Consider the following 21,672-nt stretch of genomic DNA (forward strand, 5'->3'; position numbering starts at 1 on the left):
CTGCGCCACCCAGGGATCCCTATTTTACTGATATAATTAAAGGGTTGAATAATATCTCCCATTTCATTATATGAAAACTTAGGGCATTAAAAATATGTTGACAATATTTACCCTAAATGTAAAGCTAGGACTTACATAGGCTTTACATGTAGTTCCTACGCTGAAATTTCCACTTGCATTTTTTCCATTTCAATGTATTTTTTTCTTAATTCCCAGGGGAACTCATTAGACAAAGTGCAGGTTTTATTGTAAAAATAGCTCTGCAGTGACTAAGGATATACTCTTCAACATTCTTGTTAATATTCATTCTGTGTAACATTTTTTTCTCAGTAGAGATTCTATTACTATACAAATATATATAATCCTAATTTAATTAGATACATTTAATTTTATTTGACAAAAATGAAATACATTCAAGTGATAAATCCATATAAATGGGAGGCTGATTATAAATTTATATTATTAATGCTGTAAGGTTGATATAATGAGGTTTATTTAGAAGATTTGGAGGGTAATCTTCTAGACATGTATTTCTTAAATGTAGTTATCCAGTTAACTAACTTGTGCCAAAGCTCAATTTTAAAAAGGCAAACTCATGATTTCTTAAAAATACAAAATAAACGCGTATCAAAAAATTCTTAAAATTCATTAATTAGTAAGGGAACCAATATGATGTTAAAAGCAGTTCAAAGGAGAAACTGAAGAGTTGATGTGTGTATGTGGGGGATGTGTGTGTGTGTGTGTGTGTGCTCGTGCTTGCACACATGCAGGAATGTAAAAATGAATTTGATAATAGATGTAAAACTGATTAATACTATAGAGGACAATAAATGGCATTGTTATGGATAAGAATAATTTGCATTCATATCAGACTTATTCAAATTATCTTCTGCTACTAGAGAGATATAAAACAGTCTACTCGATAGAAAGTCAAAGATGTTCATTTTATAGAATCAGATAATTCCCAGAAAGCCCACTAGAAAATATGGAACATGCCTCTTAAAGATCCATAGTAATCGCTTGTGCATTTCCAAATTTTGGACAATTTTTCCTATCATTTGTGATTTAACTGTGCTTTGAAGGAATAAAATTTGAATGAACTAGTTTTTCAGATTTGCTTCTTAAGGTAGAATAACAATAAAAAATGAGTGAGAGGATAGTAGTTTTTAAAAGACCATTAAGTTTATATATAAATCTCTAGCCAACAATTCTTAGTTATGCTAGGAATTCTTGGTTAAACATTCTTAGTATTTTAAGTACCATGTGATTTGATACATATGTAACACAATGCTGGATGGTTTTTAACATCCTTTCTGAAGATGAGAAGACTATAGTCCGAGTAGCCTATTTGCAAATTTTATCACTTTTCCTCTTTCTGTTTCTAAACTTACCTATCCTTCCATGTGTCCTTGTATCTGTGTTATCTGAGAGCAAGCAGTGCAGCTTCCTTTTTTGAAGATTAAATCTCTCATCTGCAAATTCTTTAGGGCTTTGTACATTCATGCTTGCCTCTCTGTAGTCACTTTGTTTAAAAGTTCTTTTGTTTAAAAGCACACTATTTGCTCTTCTTTCTCTGAACAAAAATAAAATGAAACATCAACAGCAAGTCTGCACTCACTTATCATTCATTGCCTTTAAGCTAGCCTGCTTTGGTCACCTTCTTCCATCTTTCTGGAACTCGGAGGCCAGATAGTATAAATTTATTCTTCCCACATTATCACCTCATTCCTACTCTTTAGCCCACTAACCAGGTTTGTATTTCTACTGTAAAGAAAGTCTTCTTGAAAAGTGCAGTGGTTTATTTTCTGATTGCTAAATCCAGTCATCTATTTTAGTTTCTTCTTTGAACTTTCTTCAGTTTTCATGGTCTTGACAAAGGTCTTCTGCCTTTCTTCCTTTATATAACTTTTTCTTGATTTCCAAAAAATCATTCTACTTTATTATTTGTCCCCTTTTCACCTCCATACCCTTAGAGATTTCCTCCAAAATTTTACCCCTCCTCATTTTCCTTCATTCCTTAAAATTTGGGATTCTCTGAGATTTTATTTTTTTCCTCTTCTCCCTGAGTGAAGATATTGGCTTCAGGATCTCAGGTACTATCTAGAGCTATTTACTTCTAACTACATGTGCCCTGCACCTGAACTCTCTCCTGAGATCCATTTCTCTATTAGTATATAACTTTTTGCATTACTTGTAGGTATTCCTCAGGAAATTCAAACTTGAATTGTCTAATGTCCAAACTAGAATTCACTTTCCTTGTCAGTCCCTTATTTCTATCTCCCATTTTGGTTAATGACATTGCTATTGACTTAAAATCTATGCAAGAAGGACTAGTATCATCTTTAACTTTTAACTTTCCTCTTATTTACCAATGTACTCAAATGTACTTAATGTTTTATTGATTAGGCTTCTTAATGTTATCCCTACTATAACTGAATCTGTGTTCAAACTTTTCTCTCTTTTCTAAACTATTGAAAATATTAAAAGTATGGAAACAAATCCCTCTTCAGCTATATTAGCTGCCTTACCTTTTGCATTCTATGAATTTTTCACAATTTTCAGATCACCCATGAGTTACAAAACTCCGATTCTTTTCCAAATCTATGCTCTTTCCACAGATTATCTTCTCATATTTTCTCAGTATAACAAATTTATTCATCTAGACTAATTTAAAGCATCGCTTTGTCTATGGACATTCTCTTGACATTCCCAGGTAGATCAGGCTTCTTCTGAGCATAGTTCCATGGCAGGATAACGCAATCTGTTTGTGTGCCTCACTTCCTCATTATTTGAGAGTAAAGAATGTGGCTTATTTATTTTTGTATTTTCAGTTCTTACTATAAATCTTGGCCCATAGTAAATTCTAATAAATTATTTTGACTGAGTGGGGAACATGGTTTTAGAATGAAAGTTTTGTCATTATTGAGGCATCGTGGATTAGCTTCAGTGTAAATTTCATTTCAATCTTACCCTTAGGATGGGTTTTGGAAATATTTTGAAAAAATACATATATGTTTTATATTGAAATCATAAAGCTAGTCAAAATTGACTCCTTCCTAAGAGTTTTCTTCGGAAATGACAGGAATTTTTTAGGATCTTGGATTTTTGTAAACATCAACTGTTTTAATGCTTTTGGTTACAGGTCCTTTGTAGTTGTGCATAAAAGTCCTCTCAGTGAGCTAACACTTGTGTTCTGATTCATATTTGCTCATGTGCACAGTGGCTCTAAGTTTCAGTTTTGACTCCACAAATGCTTTCATTAATAATTTTGTTGGCAAATATGACATGCCTGAAGAAAACAATTTTAACTTATTTAACTTTTAACAAAAAATATTTGGATGAAAAAGATGACTTTCTTCTTTATGAAATTCTCACAAACACTGTAACAGCTATGATTTAACTGTTTTTTTCTAGAGGTGCTTGGGTGGCTCAGTGGGTTAAGCATCTGCCTTTGGCTCAGGTTATCCCAGGGTCCTGGGATTGAGCCCCGTGTGGGCTATCTGCTCAGCGGGGAGCCTGCTTCTCCCTCTCCCTGCCCCACCTTTGTGCTCTCTGTTACTAACTCTTTCTCTCTCTCAAATAAATAAATAAAAATCTTTAAATGTTTTTCCTATGTCCAACATGACCACATGATCGATAGCCTATGGTTGGCTGTTTGGCAGAACTGATTTTTCAAGAACAGACAAGAATATTTTGGTAAAAATAATCTTATAATCCAAGGTCAGTGAGCAATTAATAAATATGCAAATTTATGTCTTTTATCTTATAGCTACACATCAGTATCACATTTTCTTGGGAATTATAATTCTCCATGCAAAAAAAAAAAATGTTGTGTGTGGCAACTTCAAAGAAAACCTGCTGAGAAACCAAGAGAATACTTAATAATGCTCATGAGCAATGAGGCTTGAATGATCAAATGAAGGTCTTCCTGGTTAGCTATTGATTATTCCATCACGGCAGGTTACTTCAAAACCACACACAATCATTTGAACATTACCTTCATCTCTTAATATTTCTCCCTATCACCAGAAGAAAATTACTTTTCTTGACCTTCCATAACAGGCAAATGTATTTTGTATTATTTATTGATGTGATAATATAACATTCTTGGGAGGGTAAACGAGACTTATCAAGTTCAAATGAGTTATAATTGTAGGAACCTTAAAGGTAATTCTTAAATCCTCTTATGCTTCATGCAGAAAAAGATACTTACTTCTTATAGAAAGAAACTCCAGAGCCTTATCAGGACTTAAAAGTTAAATTGAAAAGGAGGTTTTATTTTATGCTTGTTAACATAATAAGGGGAAGCATGCTATGTGACAAATTTCCCTTAACATCTGGCAAACTAGTCACCTGTAGATAGGTTTCATCTTAGCTTACCAGTTCTCATGTTACCTTCTTTCTCTAAATGACAAAATAATTCTAAAATTAGTTTGGAAACAAAAGAGGAAAACGTATCATGCTTAATGAATACCATTCAGGTATGGTAATAATCTTTAAAAATGGTAGTAGCCACCATGAAATAAAAGAAACCATTTATTTTGAAATCAGAAGGGCCAGCATACGTTACGAGTACTAATCATGGTGGGAAATCATTGTACCAATTTACTGTAGCTATTACATGTTTTCTGAATAAAGCCAGTTTAAAATTATTGAACTTGATAAAATTTCTATACATGAAAAAAATAATGAAAAGATCATTAAAAATATGCCACAGAAAGGTGAGGCTTGTTGTTCCTTGGTGTTCATTTTCCATATGAGAAATCTGATTGTATCCTGTGGCTTTTTATTGTCGCAAGTTCTGGTCAATAAGCATTTCATGTAATACTGGTTTCCCACTTTCCCACTACAGTTGCCATATTGAGTTGACAGATCTGTACTTGTTTCTTCTTATATCAGGCAGCAAAAGCAAATGCTGCTTATGAAATAAATTGGTTTACTTTTATAGTCGACAATTATTACATTTTATTCATTATTTATTTAATTGCTTATTTAGTGCTATTTGGCTTTAAAACATGAACTGAGTTTTATAGTTGAAAATAAACCAAGTGCTGTAGAGAAGTGTCTAATCACTAACTTGTATAGCTGAAACTAATATTACACTGCATGTTAGCTAACTGGAATTGAATAAAGATTTTTAAAAAAGAGAAGAAAGTGGACATCTTTTATGAGGCCAAGACTGGACAAAAGAAACTATGCACACATTTGAATAAATTGCTGTTATATTAGGTATATTGATTCAAAGGGCTTATGATTTATGATATACCTACATTTATAAAATAATAAATTAACATATAGATGTAGTCTTCTTATTTTGCTTTGATTCATCGCAACAATGTATTTATTTTTTTGTAGAATTTACAAAACATAACCTGGGTAAGAACTGCAATAATCAACTTTTCTCATTTTCTATAGTATCTTTCTTGCCCTGAGAATTAACAATTTTTTTAAACAAACATTAATAAAAATAGCACTCTCTTACATTTATGCAGCTCTCTTCTGAAAGCTTCATGATTCATCATTGTGCTCATTTCCATGGCAACCATGTAAGTCAGGTTTCTCAAAACTAAATATTACAAAGGCAAATAGAAAATCCAGATGGAGCTTTGGATTCTTGCTTACCTAGGAAGATCAGTAGTGTCTGGCATGTGCTCCAAAGGTCAATATTTTGATGAGACTTTTTCAGACCAAAGAGACAGTTAAGACTATGTTCTCAGCTTTCTCAAGGATATGATATCTGTCTTTCAAAAAACTAAGGTTTGAGAAAAACAACAGTGTTTTGACTCTTTCCTAGGGCCTCCCCTATCATCAATTCCCCTTCCATTCATAGGAAATCTTTTTAAAGGTGTATAGATTTAATATAATCTCAAAGTTTTTAGTTTAAACAAATAAAAAATTGGGAACTAATGGGAGATTAATAAATATTCATTCATTTATGTATATTAGCTGAGTGCCTGTATCATATACTGTTCCAGGCACTGAAGATGCAGCAAAGACAAGAAAGATAGGTTTTCTGCTTTCACAGCACTTATATTCTAGCAGAAGAAAAAAACAATAGTAAAATGTAAGAGAGTTAAGACCTATAAACAAAATGATACCAAGTGACTTGGTTTGAAGAGGGAACATGAACATTTGAGATTGAAAAAATGTGGCATTTTGAAAACATTGATTATAAATTGCAAATAAAATCTTTCTTAATTCTTACTGAATCTCTGATACTGGCTAGCAACACATGTAAGACACACTAACTGGGATCCATAGCAATAGAGGACACGGTATGGGACAATATGGTACTGCAGAAGTTGGTGGTACCCATTTGTAATCATCAAGTTTGACTTCACTTCTGCCAATCAATGAGAAAACATGATTTCTACTTACAGTGTTGTCCCCAAGCCTTCCTCCTTATCCTTGAATTTTGCTTTCTAGCCATACTGTGTGATTGTAGTTTGAGGGCTGGGTATTCAGTTTTTCTTGCCTCTAAACTTGTGCATACCCTGGTATACAGCTGGCTTGTCTTGCCACTACTCCATGCTTTTTCAGGAATCCATTCAGATGCCACTTCCTCTGATTTCTTAAGTGTTTGTAGGTCTTCTTACAAGCTCCATCAACACATTGTATGTATGCTCACCATTACTCTTATTACAATTATTATAATTATACTCTTTCATGATAGGAGTACTCAAGGACTAGGATTCATTTTATTTTTTAATTCTTTTTTTTTTTCCCATTTGAAAGTAGTCATTTATTAACTGACCAGATTACAAAAATAATCATGGTAGATACCTTAGTTCATCCTTCTAATAAGCCTATTGATTTGGTCTTCCCTGTTGCCAGCATCTCCACCTTCTATAAAATGAGTGGTCTTTTTCTTCATTCTGCCATGTGGAGAAGATAATTTAAAGGGCCATAAAAAGTTGTTTGCCTCTTTGAAATGTTTTCCAATGTTTTAGATCTCGTGAATCAGATCCTCCATGCAGATGATGCTGTATTTACCAAGAGACTGGGCAATCAATGTGTTATCTGTCAGGGCAATTTGCTTCTTATTGATCTTGCTGTAACCACACTTGTAGATCAATTCATTCACTGACTTCAGGTTTGGATACCCCCATGCTATATATGGTTCCATAACCCTTAGCATGTTAATTGAAGCCTTGTTGAGCTTAACAAAGGTGCCACTGAAGATCTGGTGAAGGCGAAGAAGCTGCAACACTTTTCGAACCTTTGAACTCACCCCATTGATACCTCTGACCCTGATGACAAATGCCAATTTGGGTTCTGCAGGCACATAGAAGTTGCCAGCTTTTCTCGCCATCCTCACCATTCGAATCTCAGTTCTGTACGTCTTCCTGTATTCCTTGTGGTAATGCTTAGCTTTTTCATAGATAAGCTTCCTCCTTGCCTTTCAAAGCATCTTTTGGGGAAACTTTTTTCTCAGACACTTGATCTTCAACTCTGCGAAATTCCTTCACTTTTTCTTAAGGGTTTCTGGCACAGCAGGAACCTTCTTCTTCTCTTCTGCACCCTCCATGGTTCCAGCCAGAAAAGAGGACTAGGATTTATTATTATTACAGTATCCACCACCAATAATTTGTATGTTGACTGAAAAAAATTTGTTGGTTAAGTCATTAAAGGAAGGGAAAAGTCTGTGACATCAGACTATAATAGAGCTTTTATTATACTAGGCTGGTTTGGAGGAGGAAGGGATCAATTTGTAGTACAGATACCACAAATGCTCATTGTTATTTCTGGGTTTTCTTGATTCAAATATTTCTCCATTTACCGTATGACCTTATGACTATTTCCAGAGAATTTAAATAAATCTTTAAAAAAATAATTTTTACCATTGAAGTGCCTGGGTGGCTCAGTCAGTGAGGTGGCTGACTCTTGATTTTGGCTCAGGTCACAGTGTCGGGGGCCTAAGATTGAGTCTTTCATCAAGCTCCTGCTTAGCAGGTAATCTACTGGAGGATTCTCTCTCCCTCTGCCTCTGACTCTCCTCCCATTCATGCTCTCTCTCTTTCTCTCATAAATAAATAAATCTTTAAACAGAGTAATTTTTATCAATTTCCCTCAGGAGTAGGTCCAGGTAGAACTCTTCCCTTTTACATTCCAGAAGTAGAAACTAAGTCTACTTTTCAAAATGACCATTTTGACTAGTATGGCTTACATATGCATTAATATGCTAAAGGATTTAAGTACTTTATTTCCCAGAGTTTATTCCTGAGGTTGTATTGATTAGAATGAGCTCAAAGTGATGAGAATGCTTTTCAAAGGACCGCATCTACCTAGCTCTTTGGCTAGTCCTTTCAATATCTGTTCTTTAATCTTCTTTACTGATTTGGATGCCTGAGATTGCATGACAATTGATAAGACTTTCAATCTGTTTGGGCTTCTAAACAATAAGACCCTGAAATACCCACAGATAGCAAATCATTACTGATATATACCTATCTTGTCGGCATCATCAATTCTTGTATTAGAGCATGATGATAAAAATATTTATTTGGACTGAAGTACACATCAATAGTACTCAAGAATGGCATATTGAATGGCATATCAAATAGAAATTTTCCTGTTCTTGAGCTATCTTCTATTTCTTGTCTCCAACATGTGACATGTGTTACCAGAATTTTCAAACCTATAGGCAAGTTGGAAGAATATTAAAATTATATATGTGTCTAATTATATATAGCCCGCCAAAATCTAGAGATAGAATAATTTGTTCTTGTGATGGCTGAGCAAATATTCTGACATACTTTATTAGTCTATCTTGGTGAATCTTTAGAAAGTTGTATACCTCAAGATTCCTTCTCCCTAAATTCCTTTGTATGCTTCTTCTAAGATATTACTAGAACTCAATAACTTGTGCTGCTACTGTCAGTATTTCTGCCTAAAAGAAAACTTCCATTTCTGCATGCATTTAATTTTGGGGGAAATTTTGTATCAAATACAGTACTTTGGCTCTTCAGAAGTAACTTGAGGGCTCTGATTTATTTGTATACAAAATTCATGCCCTTGAAACTTTAAAATAATAGCAAAATATTTTAGGATGCATAATATATATATGTATGCATGTGAGAATTATGCATACATATGGAACCATTTCCAAAAATAATCTGACACATTAACAAGTTAGCAGATGTGATTTGGGTTGGCTTTGTTTATTTTTTAGCATTTTATTAATGACTTATTAGAGTGATGAAATCAGCTATTTAATTTTTAATAGTAAACACACTTTAAATGTTAAGTAATCCTGAATTTAAACAATGAAGTTAATAAAGTTAATTTAGTTCAAGGAACAGGGAAACTATTAGCTTAGTTTGAGAATTACATTTTCCCCTGTGAGCGAATTTAAATGAGCTTCATTGGCTGTTAAGCCATTAATCAAACTTTTATTTGTATTTGGAGAATGTTTGGCATCATTCAGGTAACTTTTCTGTAAATTAGGTGGTATCTACATCTGTGCCTTTTCTGTTTTAGCTAATTAATCTCAACATTCATGAACAGCAAATTTGAAGGTGATTTACTATTTTCTCCTAATGAGTTAATTTTTGATTTCTTAACATAATTTTTCCTTAAACTTCAGGTAATTATGATTAATGGGAAAAATCTGTTTTTTTCTATTACCAAGGAAAAATATTCCCCTCACTGTCAGTGATATTATTGTTGCTTGCTTGCTGTAGTATGAATTTTGAAGAGCCTCTTCACTTTTATCTATGGGGTGAGATTTTGTGAACTTACACATAGCAAGCGTTAGGGATGACAATGAATGAAAATGCAAACACAGAAAGGCCTAGGAAATCTTTATGATTTGTTTTCCTTTCTTTTGATAGTTTTTATAGCCCTTTAGTTGACCATTTTGATTTTACTACCACAGCCATAAAAAGGTTGTTAACAGCCTCACCAAGCAGAAAAGGTGAATAGGGAAACACAATTTCAGTACTTACATTAGGATATATATATATATATATATATATATATATATATATATATATATAAACCCTGCTATGTTGCTTTGATTAATTTTATTGAGTTGAGAATTACCTTATTACTTTATTTCGTCACTCAAGGAGTGACTTTTTTGAGAATTATTCCTGATCAACTGCCAGTCACAACATGTATGCTAGTTGTTCCCCAAATGCCTCAAAATAGGTGATGTCTGCAATAGAAAAGAGATTGGCTCTAGAGGGTTAAATTACACATGCCTTAAGATTCCAAATGTAGTTACCTGTACTTCAGTAGGTGGCAGTCTTTTCATTTTATTATACCCAAGACCTAAAATACATAGAAAGAGAGAGGAAACAAGGCTGGTGTTAGACATAGGTGCCATGGTGTTAAGTGTGTGAGTGCCCATAGTAGTATGATTCAAGGACATTGTAAATAATTTTCTGAACAGGTGTCCATATTCCCTGAAGTCAGTAGTTGTTGTTGTTGCTCTTAAAGGGCCTTTTAAAGATCACTTGATTTACTATAGCCAATGAATGGATTGGACATCAAGCATTTCTATTTGCAAACAAAAAATAGTTTGTTTTGGATTTAGTGACAATATTTGAGGTATTTTTCTCAGTGTCTTCCTTAAGCTTCTTTTTGTTCTTTTTTGTCATTGATGTCTTCATACCTACAACCACATTCTAGGATATAGTAAAAAATATTTTGAATGAATGAAACTTTTTACATCTTATTTAAAAAACGAGATTTATTAGTGAGACTTCTGTATAATCTTACTAGTTTAATTGGCTCCTTTTTCCTTTTTGTAATCTTTTGTTCAGTGCCTTGAATAGAGTTGGTGCATAATGCTTATTCAATAATATTTGTTGAAGCAATGGATTAATATATCATGACATTTTCAGAATTTAGTTTTGAATGTTTTCTTTCAATTTGTGAGATTGTACTTATAAGAAAATATGTATAAAATATTTCAGTTTCAAAATTTCTATTTATTTTAAAATGGATGGCTTTTGTATAATAACAGAAAAAGTGGGTCTCCTAAAAATATGACTTATATTGTTCATATAATGAAAATAAGATATGTTGGCCTATATTCCTCTTAGATGCTGATATATTTTTAAAAGAAACCAGAGCTACATCATGTTTTGGGTAATTTTGTAAAAGTGATCCAGTGGGGGGACTTAGGCTTTTCATCCTTAACAAATCACTCAAGGGAAGTAAATACATGAAATTTTAGTAAAGAAATATTTATGTGACTCTAGAGTCAAATACTCCATTTTAAATTCTAGCTTTGACATTTTCTAGCTGTATGACCTTGAGTAAGTAGCTTAATTTCTCTGTATATGTTTCCTCATTTGTAGAATGGGAATGATATTAGCATAATCTTATTGACTTGCTGTGTAAATAAATGAATTACTGGATGTTATATGCTGAGAGCAATGCCTGGTATATATAGTAAGTGATACTTAAGAGTTTGCTTGATTACTTCTAATATTTCTGTTAATATTGTATTAGGTATTAATACTGTTAACATTGCATCAAATACTGTATTAGGGTCTGGATTCAGGAGATATATGGCAAACATGCACAACAAAATTGTATGCAAGAAGGGATCCCTGGGTGGCGCAGCGGTTTGGCGCCTGCCTTTGGCCCAGGGCGCGATCCTGGAGACCCGGGATCGAATCCCACATCGGGCTCCCGGTGCATGGAGCCTGCTTCTCCCTCCGCCTGTGTCTCTGCCTCTCTCTCTCTCTCTGTGACTATCATAAATAAATAAAAAATTTAAAAAAAAAATTAAAAAAAAATTGTATGCAAGAAGCAGAAAGAAAGCTGAGCTTTGATTAGCAAATGTTCCCTTACAGCTGACAAAGAGGCACAGTTCTTTTATGGATCTGCTTTGTTTTCTCTTAGGTGTGAAAATTCAGAAATGACAATCCTGCTGAGCCTAATGAGATATTTCTGATTCCTGAAGTCATATGTTGGGTTCTGTATGTGATGTAAAGAACTGAATGATAATGATTATTTAAAACTCAGATCCTTTTTTAACTGAAATTTTAAAATATTTTTGATATAATCTGAAATGTGCAGGAAAGCACAAACAACTTTTTATTTTTTTTTATCCCTGTAACATTTGAGTGGGGCTGACTTGACCTGATACCTCCTGATCACATAATAGTTTAGCATGTGTTTACTTGTGGTTTTTTTGTTTGTTCGTTTAATGCCTTACTTTAGAATTTTTTCTATGATACCTGTGGTTTTGAAGTTTGTCTTTTATCCTTTTGAACAGCCAGAATATTGGCCTACAAGCAGTATAGTCCCTTTTCTCTTCCTTCATCACAACAGACCAGGATATGAATACAGATACATTACCATCATCTGGACTCTAATCCTATTCTAGTAATACCAATTATCTCGATAATTCTTTTATAATGAAAGGATCCAGTTTAGAACCTTTCACTACACTTAGTTCATGGGTCTTTATTCCCTCTCACTTTGGGACAGCTCTTTAGTTCTTTTCTTGGCTTTCAGGACCTTGACCCTTTTAAAATGAGAGTAGTAATTTTTTCAAATGTCCTTCAATTGGTGTCTGTCTTTTGCTTACTCATGATTATATTAATTTATGCACTTTTAGGAGGAATATTGCAGAAGTGATGGTGCGTCCTTCTCCCTGGGTCCTATCAGGTGGCACACTATTTTGAGCTGTGATACTACTAACGATGCTCACTTTGATTACTTAATTAAGCTGGTGTCTGCTAGTCACTGTTTTCTCTTTTGAAATTTATAAATATCTTGTGAGTCCTTACTTTTTAACCATTACTCATCAAATTACAGAATCATCGGTTCCTATTTTTGTCAATGCTTTATAATCTATTACTTTATTTTGAAACTCAAATTGCTTCAGATTTGGTCAACAAGAGCCTCTTCAAGTTGTCCCTTATGTCCTTTTGACATGGTCTAGTCATTGAATGCTTGTTTGCTTTTGGGTGCAAAAAATATGCCCTGGCTATTCTTTTACTCCACCTGACTCACTGCTGGAAACACCCATTTCCATAGCATCCTACTTCCTTTTGGTGGAGAATGGTATTTAGAAGCCAAGAACTGAGCATTAGGTATATTTATTGCTGTAAGTGTTGTTGATCCTAGGCCACCTCAGTGAACATGATACATACATGAAGACATACATGTATATACACTTACCTCTCTGCTTATTTCTATATCCATATGTTGAAAATCATATATTCATCCTCTGTTTTCAATTTCAATTGTCTACCACATAGATCATAATAGAGTTCTCTTTTTTCATATTTGTAACTGCCTTCTCTGAAGGTTAGAAGATTGGTTTGCATTAATGTTATGCATTTACTTATTTGACCAATTCCTTCTATATAAGTATTCTATTGACATTGCCACCCCTTCTGTGTGCTGATACCCTCTTCACTCTGCTCAGCTTTGACTTATGTCTCCTGGACACCTGCATACACTATATAGACACCATCCTCACCATCTGTGGGTTCCCACAGTGGATCACATCCAGTGAGGATGCTTTCCTTTCCATATACTTGAACTGTGCCATAAATTACTGGGTACCCGCCACCCCCATGCTCCTTCCGCCAACTCGTGGATGGCCTTCTCATCCTATGTGGGCTCTGGTGCCTCCATCCCACATCAGGTTGCCCCTCTACAGACTTGCCCTCCCTATCATGTTCAGGTTTTCCATACTCTGCTTGGAGTCATACATATGTAGAGATACCTTAGGCCACCCCTGTCTGGGTCAGCATGCTCCCCCCTCCCAATGTGAATACCTCTTTTGCTTTGCCCTACTTAATGAATTTAAGACTGAAAGGTTAAGGAAACTGAGGGAAAGAAGGGAAGGGGATGGAACAAGGCAGATTTTAATTAGAAATAAAAACCTAATGAAACCTTTTAGAAGGATACAAGAGAAACATTTCTTGTTGCTGCCAGTGAAAGTTGAACTAATCTTTAAAGCTTAAGATAAAGACTTTATTCTCTATGAATTAACACATAATTTTTAATAGTTCAAATCTATAACAACAGGGCTTTTTTTCTAACCACTTTTAATTTTTTTTTCTTACTTCAGTGTTTGCTTGTTGCTGAAAGTCATCTAGGATTCAATTTTCTATGTTTCTGGTTCATACATTCAACTCTCAGCACCCCTACCCCAGCCCCATCCCTTACCTAATAATAAAGGATCTGGTCATCTCAATACTGCCTGTTAACTAATCACAACACAGTAAAGGGTGTCTGAAATAAAATTTAAAAATTAATTCTATGTAATAAGCACATATGAAAGAAATTATGCTCCTAGAAGGAAACTGTTTGAGTGCAAAATAAAAGATAATTTTGAAAATACTTTTTAGTGATTCTAAGCTGAGCATCTTTGCAGTTAATAGCATTGATTGGTTTGCCAACCTGCATAATTACCACTCCCACATTCCCAATTCTCCCTTCTTTGATGAATTTCATATTATCTAGCAAGACAGCTCATTCAGGTCAGCATTCATCATATACTGGTATGTCTTTTGAGGGTCTTAGTATAGGGTGCCTGTAGCTGAGTGTAGAAAAAGGAAACTTCAATTAGGAATCCTGAGAGCAGGGTTGCCCCTACTCTGAGTGATCTGAGACAATCTTTTCACCTTCTAGTCATAATTCCCTTTACTTATAAAGTGAAACACTGACAATCTTTAAGGCCTCATGGAAAACTAGGATTATATTAATAAATAAGCAAGCAATTCTATAATTCAATAAGTATTTGTTGCATAACACTGGATTGATTCTTTAATCAATACATTTTATTGCTTGTTTTATTCCATTTAAGGAAAATGTTCAGATAAGAGAGACCATAGAAAAAGAAAATAGATTAGTGTTTTTCAGAGACTGAGAGGAGAGGGCAGAGAGCATAATTGCTATCAGGTATGGGATTTCTTTTGGGGATGATGAAAATATTTTGGAGTTAGATAATGGTAATGGTTACACAAATCCATAAGTATATTAAGCCCCCCTAAATCATTACTTTAAAAGAGTGAAATTTATGGTATGTGAAACACATTTTAGTAGAGCTGTTATTTTAAGTTTTCTACAGTGGCAAATAACATGAAATGGGTATAATATGATAGGGGGTGGGCACTAGAACCAGTTATATATAAACATTCTTGTGTTTTTAAAACCATATGTAAGTATCAGAATATTTTAAAGGAAACAATAAAATAAAAACAATAATATAGATAAAATTTGTATCTTAAATTCAAAATTGCATTATTAACTCAAGCTGTGAGGGAGGGAGTTTGGATGTTTCAAAATGTGCCAAATTATGATTTAACTAAAGGGCCTCAAAATATTAGATTTCACTTTGACAACAGAAATATATGGATTGGGGCAGCCCGGGGGGTCTCAACGGTTTAGGACCAGCTTCGGCCTGGGGTGTGATCCTGGAGTCCGGGGATCAAGTCCCATGTCAATTCCCTGCATGGAGCCTGCTTCTCCCTCTACCTGTGTCTCTGCCTCTCTTTCTTTGTGTCTCTCATGAATAAATAAATAAAATCTTAAGAAAGAAAGAAAGAAAGAAAGAAAGAAAGAAAGAAAGAAAGAAAGAAAGAAAGAAAGAAAGAAAGAAAGAAATGGATTTGAAGCAATAGATGCTGGTTACTAAGAAAACAAAAGTAGCTGCCATTGGAATTGAGCCAATTATCGGTCTTCTGAAATTCTAGAGAAGGTTTTAATCAAAGTAAATGTAGTTTACATGGCCAAAAAGAACAATAAAGGCCAGAAACATCAGCATCATTTTTAATAGTGAACATTAGATGTAGTCTAGGTGTTTGACATTAGAGACTTGACTAGATCAGTTGTAACACATCAAGTACTGGAACATTAAGTAGCCTTAGAAACTGGGAAATGGGGCACCCCTGGTGGCTTAGCGGTTTGGTGCTGCTTTCTGCCCAGGGCATGATCCTGGAGACCCGGAATCGAGTCCCACGTCAGGTTCCCTGCATAGACCCTGCTTCTCCCTCTGCTTGTTTCTCAATCTCTCTCTCCCCACCCCCCACTCTCTCTCTCTGTGTCTCTAATAAAAAAACAAACAAAACAAAGCAACAACAAAAAAAGAAACTGGGTAATGTTTCACTGCCATGGGAGAGAATTTATGACTATAAAAATATTTTGATAAGAAAAAATATAAACTGAATGAAAAATATTATTTCTAGTATAAGCACAATTTAATTTTTCAAATATGTGAATACACATGGTATGAAAATATTAACATTGGTATCCCTCAAAATGTTGATATATTGATAGCCTTTTTTTTTGGTGCAGTGAAATAATTAATTTTTTAAAAGGTGGCTTTAAATAATTTCCAAATGATATCAACATAAATTGCTTTTAGGTTCATAAAGATAAAAGTAAATGTTTTTTGAAAAAAAATGAGATTCTAATAATTAGATATGGATAATACTAAAATGAAACATGAATTGAAATGTTTCATTTATCAACAAGCATTAAAAGTGATCTTGTCATTCGCCTTTAACAGATATTTAGCATCATTGGTCCTGCTAAATGCTAGTACTATAGTCACTAATGATTTTAACAATCAAAAATACCCCTCCCTACCACAATATAGGACCACAAATAGTACCATAGTACCATCACTATTTGAGGATAGCTGATTTAGTAATATATATTCATGTATATCTTACTCAAGCTTTCCTTTTGTCACAGACTTTATGGGTTATTTTCCTTTTTTTTTTTCCTGGAAGTATATACATGGAAGTATCTATAGTCAAGATCTGTAGATAGTGAAATTGATCACATTTTTTTGTTGTTGTTTATCCCCAAATACTTTACCTTTACCCTTGAGAGCTAGTTTGGCAGGAAATACAATTTTAAGATGATTTTTTTCACCTTCTCAGCTATTTGGACATTATGCCATTGTATTCTTGTTCCACTATTACTGTTAAAAGGATAAAACATTTTTCTTCTTGCTCCATTAATCTTTTTTCCTGCTTAAATTTAATATTTTATTTATTTTTTGTGTTCCTTACTGTCACCACAATAGGTCTAACTTTGGATCTCATTTGATTTATACTGTTTAGTATATTTTATTTTTATGTCCTTCAGTTCTGAAAAGTTCCTAGCCAACTTTTTTTCCCCCTGCTATGTCTCCCTCTCCATTCTCTCCATTCTTTCTTGATTGGATTCTAATGATAAATGTTGAACCTCATTCTATCCTCTATATTCTCTTAATAACTTTCATATTTCTCATTTTGTCTCTGCATGCTTTACTTAGGGCAATTATTTTGATATATATTTTGTGCAACTATTTTCTCTTTAGTTGGTTCCTACTTGCTCTTTAATTTGTCTACTGATTTTTAAAAAACATTTTATTAATTTATTTGACAGAGAAAGAAAGTGTGCGTGTGCACACACAAGCAGAAGTAGACTTGCGTGGGAGGGGGAGGGGAAGGGAGGGGTAGAGGGAGAATGAGATGCAGACTCCCAGCTGAGCACGGAGCCAGTTGCAGCCCTGCTCAACCCAGGGCCCCAGGATCATGACCTGAGCCAAAGGCAGATGCTTAACAACTGAGCCACCCAGGTGCCCCTAATGATTTTTTATAATTTGAATTTTATATTCATTTTTAAAAATTTATAGGGCTATTTGTTTTTTACTAGGTGTGGTGACATTTTTATTTTATTTATTTTCAATTTTTAATTTATTTTTTTTTTGTATATTTTTTATTGGAGTTCAATTTGCCAACATATAGCATATCACCCAGTGCTCATCCCATCAAGTGCCCTCCTCAGTGCCTGGCACCCAGTCACCCCAACCCCCTACAGACCTCCCTTTCCACTACCCCTTGTTCATTTCCCAGAGTTAGGTGTCTCTTATGTTTTGTCACCCTCATTGAAATTATCCACTCATTTTCTCTCCTTTACCTCTTATTCCCTTTCACTATTTTTTATATTCCCCAAATGAATGAGACCATATAATGTCTGTCCTTCTCTGACTGACTTACATACTCAGCATAATACCCTCCATCCATGTTGAGTTCCATCCATGTTGAAACAAATGGTGGGTATTTGTCGTTTCTGATGGCTGAGTCATATTCCATTGTACATAGAGACCACAGCTTCTTTATCCATTCATCTTTCGATGGACACTGAAGCTGCTTCCACAGTTTAGCTATTGTGGACATTGCTGCTACAAACATTAGGGTGCAGGTGTCCCAGCATTTCACTGCATCTGTATCTTTGGGGTAAATCCCCGGCAGTGCAATTGCTGGGTCATAGGACAGATCTATTTTTAACTCTTTGAGGAACCTCCACACAGTTTTCCAGAGTGGCTGCACCAGTTCACATTCCCACCAACAGTGCAAGAGGGTTCCCCTTTCTCCACATCCTTTCCAACATTTATTGTTTCCTGTCTTGTTAATTTTCCCCATTCTCACTGGTGTGAGGTGGTATCTCATTGTGGTTTTGATTTGTATTTCCCTGATGGCAAGTGATGCAGAGCATTTTCTCATGTTCATGTTGGCCATGTCTATGTCTTCCTCTGTGAGATTTCTGCTCATGTCTTTTGCCCATTTCATGATTGGATTGTTTGTTTCTTTGCTGTTGAGTTTGATAAGTTCTTTATAGATCTTGGGTACTAGCCCTTTATCTGATAGGTCATTTGCAAATATCTTCTCCCATTCTGTAGGTTGTCTTTTAGTTTTGTTGACTGTTTCTTTTGCTGTGCAGAAGCTTTTGATCTTGATAAAGTCCCAATAATTCATTTTTGCTTTTGTTTCCCTTGCCTTCATAGATGTATCTTGCAAGAAGTTGCTGCGGCCCAGTTCAAAAAGGGTGTTGCCTGTGTTCTTCTAGGATTTTGATGGATTCTTGTCTCACATTTAGATCTTTCGTCCATTTTGAGTTTAACTTGGTGTATGGTGTAAGAGAATGATTTAGTTTCATTCTCCTGCATGTGGCGGTCCAATTTTCCCAGCACCATTTATTGAAGAGACTTTTTTCCAGTGGATAGTCTTTCCTGCTTTGTCGAAGATTAGTTAACCATAGAGTTGAGGGCCCATTTCTGGGTTCTCTTTTCTGTTCCATTGATCTATGTGTCTTTTTTTGTGCCAGTACCACACTGTCTTGATGAACACAGCTTTGTAGTACAACCTGAAATCCGGCATTGTGATGCCCCCAGCTCTGGTTTTATTTTTCAATATTCCTCTGGCTATTCAGGGTCTTTCCTGATTCCACACAAATATGAAGATGATTTGTTCCAACTCTCTGAAGAAAGTCCATGGTATTTTGATAGGTATTGCATTTAATATGTAAATTGCCCTGGATAGCATAGACATTTTCATAATATCATTCTTCCAGTCCATGAGCATGGAATATTTTTCCATCTCTTTGTGTCTTCCTCAATTTCTTTCAGAAGTGTTCTGTAGTTTTTATTGTATAGATACTTTACCTCTTGGTTTAAGTTTATTCCTAGGTATCCTATGTTTTTGGGTGCAATTGTAAATAGAATTGGTTCCTTAATTCCTCTTTCTTCAGTCTCATTGTTAGTGTATAGAAATGCCGCTAATTTCTGGGCACTGATTTGTATCCTGCCACACTGCCAAATTGCTGTTTGAGTTCTAGCAATCTTGGGGTGAAGTCCTTTGGATTTTCTGTGTACAGTATCATGTCATCTGCAAAGACAGATAGTTTGACTTCTTTGCCAATTTGAATGCCTTTTATTTCTTTTTGTTGACTGTTTGCTGAGGCTAGGATTTCTAGTACTATGTTGAAGAGCAGTGGTGAGAGTGGACATCCCTGCCGTGTTCCTGATCTTAGGGGAAAGGCTCCCAGTGTTTCCCCATTGAGAAAGATATTTGCTGTGGGCTTTTTGTAGATGGCTTTTAAGCTGCTGAGGAATGTTCCCTCTATCCCCACACTCTGAAGAGTTTTGATCAGGAATGGAGTCTGTATTGTCAAATCATTTCTCTGCATCTATTGAGAGGATCCTATGGTTCTTGTTTTTTCTCTTGTTGATGTGATCTATCACGTGGATTGCTTTAGGAGTGTTGAACCAGCCTTGCATCCAGGGGATAAATCCCACTTGGTCATGGTGAAGAATCTTCTTAATGTCCTGTTGGATCCTATTGGTTAGTATCTTGTTGAGAATTTTTGTATCTGGGTTCATCGGGAATATGGGTCTATAATTCTCCTTTTTGGAGGGGTTTGTACGTTTGGGAATTAAGGTGATGCTGGCTTCATAGAACGAGTTTGGAAGTATTGCATCCCTTTCTATCTTTCAGAACAGCTTTAGTAGAATAGGTATTGTTTCTTCTTTAAATGTTTGATAGAATTCCCCTGGGAAGCCATTTGGCCCTGGACTTTTGTGTTTTGGGAGGTTTCTGATGACTGCTTCCATTTCATCCCTGATTTTTGGCCTGTTCAGGTTTTCTATTTCTTCCTGTTCCAGGTTTGGTAGTTTGTGGTTTTCCAGAAATGTGTCCATTTCTTCTAGGTTGCCTAAAATATTGGCGTATAGATGCTCATAATATGTTTTTAAAGTCGTATGTATTTCCTTGGTATTGGTGGTGATCTCTCCTTTTTCATTCATGATTTATTAATTTGAGTCTTTTTTGTTTTTAATAAGGCTGGCTAATGTTTTATCTATCTTATTAATTCTTTCAAAGAACCAACTCCTGGTTTTGTTGATCTGTTCCACAGTTCTTCTGGTCTCGATCTCGTTGAGTTCCGCTTGAATCTTTATGAACTCTCTTTTTCTTCTGGGTGTAGGTTTTATTTGCTCTTCTTTCTCCAGTTCCTTTAGGTGCTAGGTTAGCTTGTGTACTTGAGTTTTTTCAAGTTTTTTGAGGGATGCTTGTATTGCAATATATTTCCTTCTTAGGACTGCTTTTGCTTTTTCTGTATCCCAAAGATTTTGAACGGTTGTATCTTCATTCTCATTAGTTTCCATGAATCTTTTTAATTATTCTCTCATTTCTTGGTTGACCCTTTCATCTTTTAGCTGAATGGTCCTTAACCTCCAAGTGTTTGAAATCCTTCCAAACTTCTTTTGATTGAGTCCAAGTGTCAAAGCATTATGGTCTGAAAACATTCAGGGGACAATCCCAATCTTTCGGTTTTCAGTTGAGACCTGACTTGTGACACCGTATGTTGTCTATTCTGGAGAAAGTTCCATGTGCACTTGAGAAGAATGTGTATTCAGTTGCGTTTGGATGTAAAGTTTTGTAAATATTTGTGAAATCCTTCTGGTCCAGTGTATCATTTAAAGCTCTTGTTTCTTTGGAAATGTTGTGCTTAGAAGATCTGTCATTTGCAGAAAACGTCATGTTGATGTCTCCCAGTATTAGTGTATTATTATCTAAGTATGTCTTTACTTTGGTTATTAATTGATTGATATACTTGGCAGCTCCCACATTAGGGGCATAAATATTCATGATTGTTAGGTCGTCTTGTTGGATAGATCCTTTAGGTATGATATAGTGTCCCTCTTCATCTCTTGTTACAATCTTTGGGATTAACTTGAATTATCTGATATGAGGATTGCTACCCCTGCTTTCTTTGGAGGACCATTTGAATGGTAAATGGTTCTCCAACCATTCATTTTCAGGCTGGAGGTGTCCTTAGTTCTAAAATGAGTCTCTTGTAGACAGCCAATGGATGGGTCTTGCTTTCTTATCCAGTCTGAAATCCTGCATCTTCTGATAG

General features: G+C 34.9%; 1 pseudogene; it reads right to left on the reverse strand.

Annotated features, from left to right (window-relative positions):
• Positions 1–6,728: 6,728 nt before the first annotated feature.
• LOC112928613 (large ribosomal subunit protein uL30-like) lies at positions 6,729–7,532 on the reverse strand (annotated as a pseudogene).
• Between the last annotated feature and the right edge of the window lie 14,140 nt (positions 7,533–21,672).

Source organism: Vulpes vulpes, chromosome 4, assembly GCF_048418805.1.
Source record: "Vulpes vulpes isolate BD-2025 chromosome 4, VulVul3, whole genome shotgun sequence".
NCBI lineage: Eukaryota > Metazoa > Chordata > Mammalia > Carnivora > Canidae > Vulpes > Vulpes vulpes.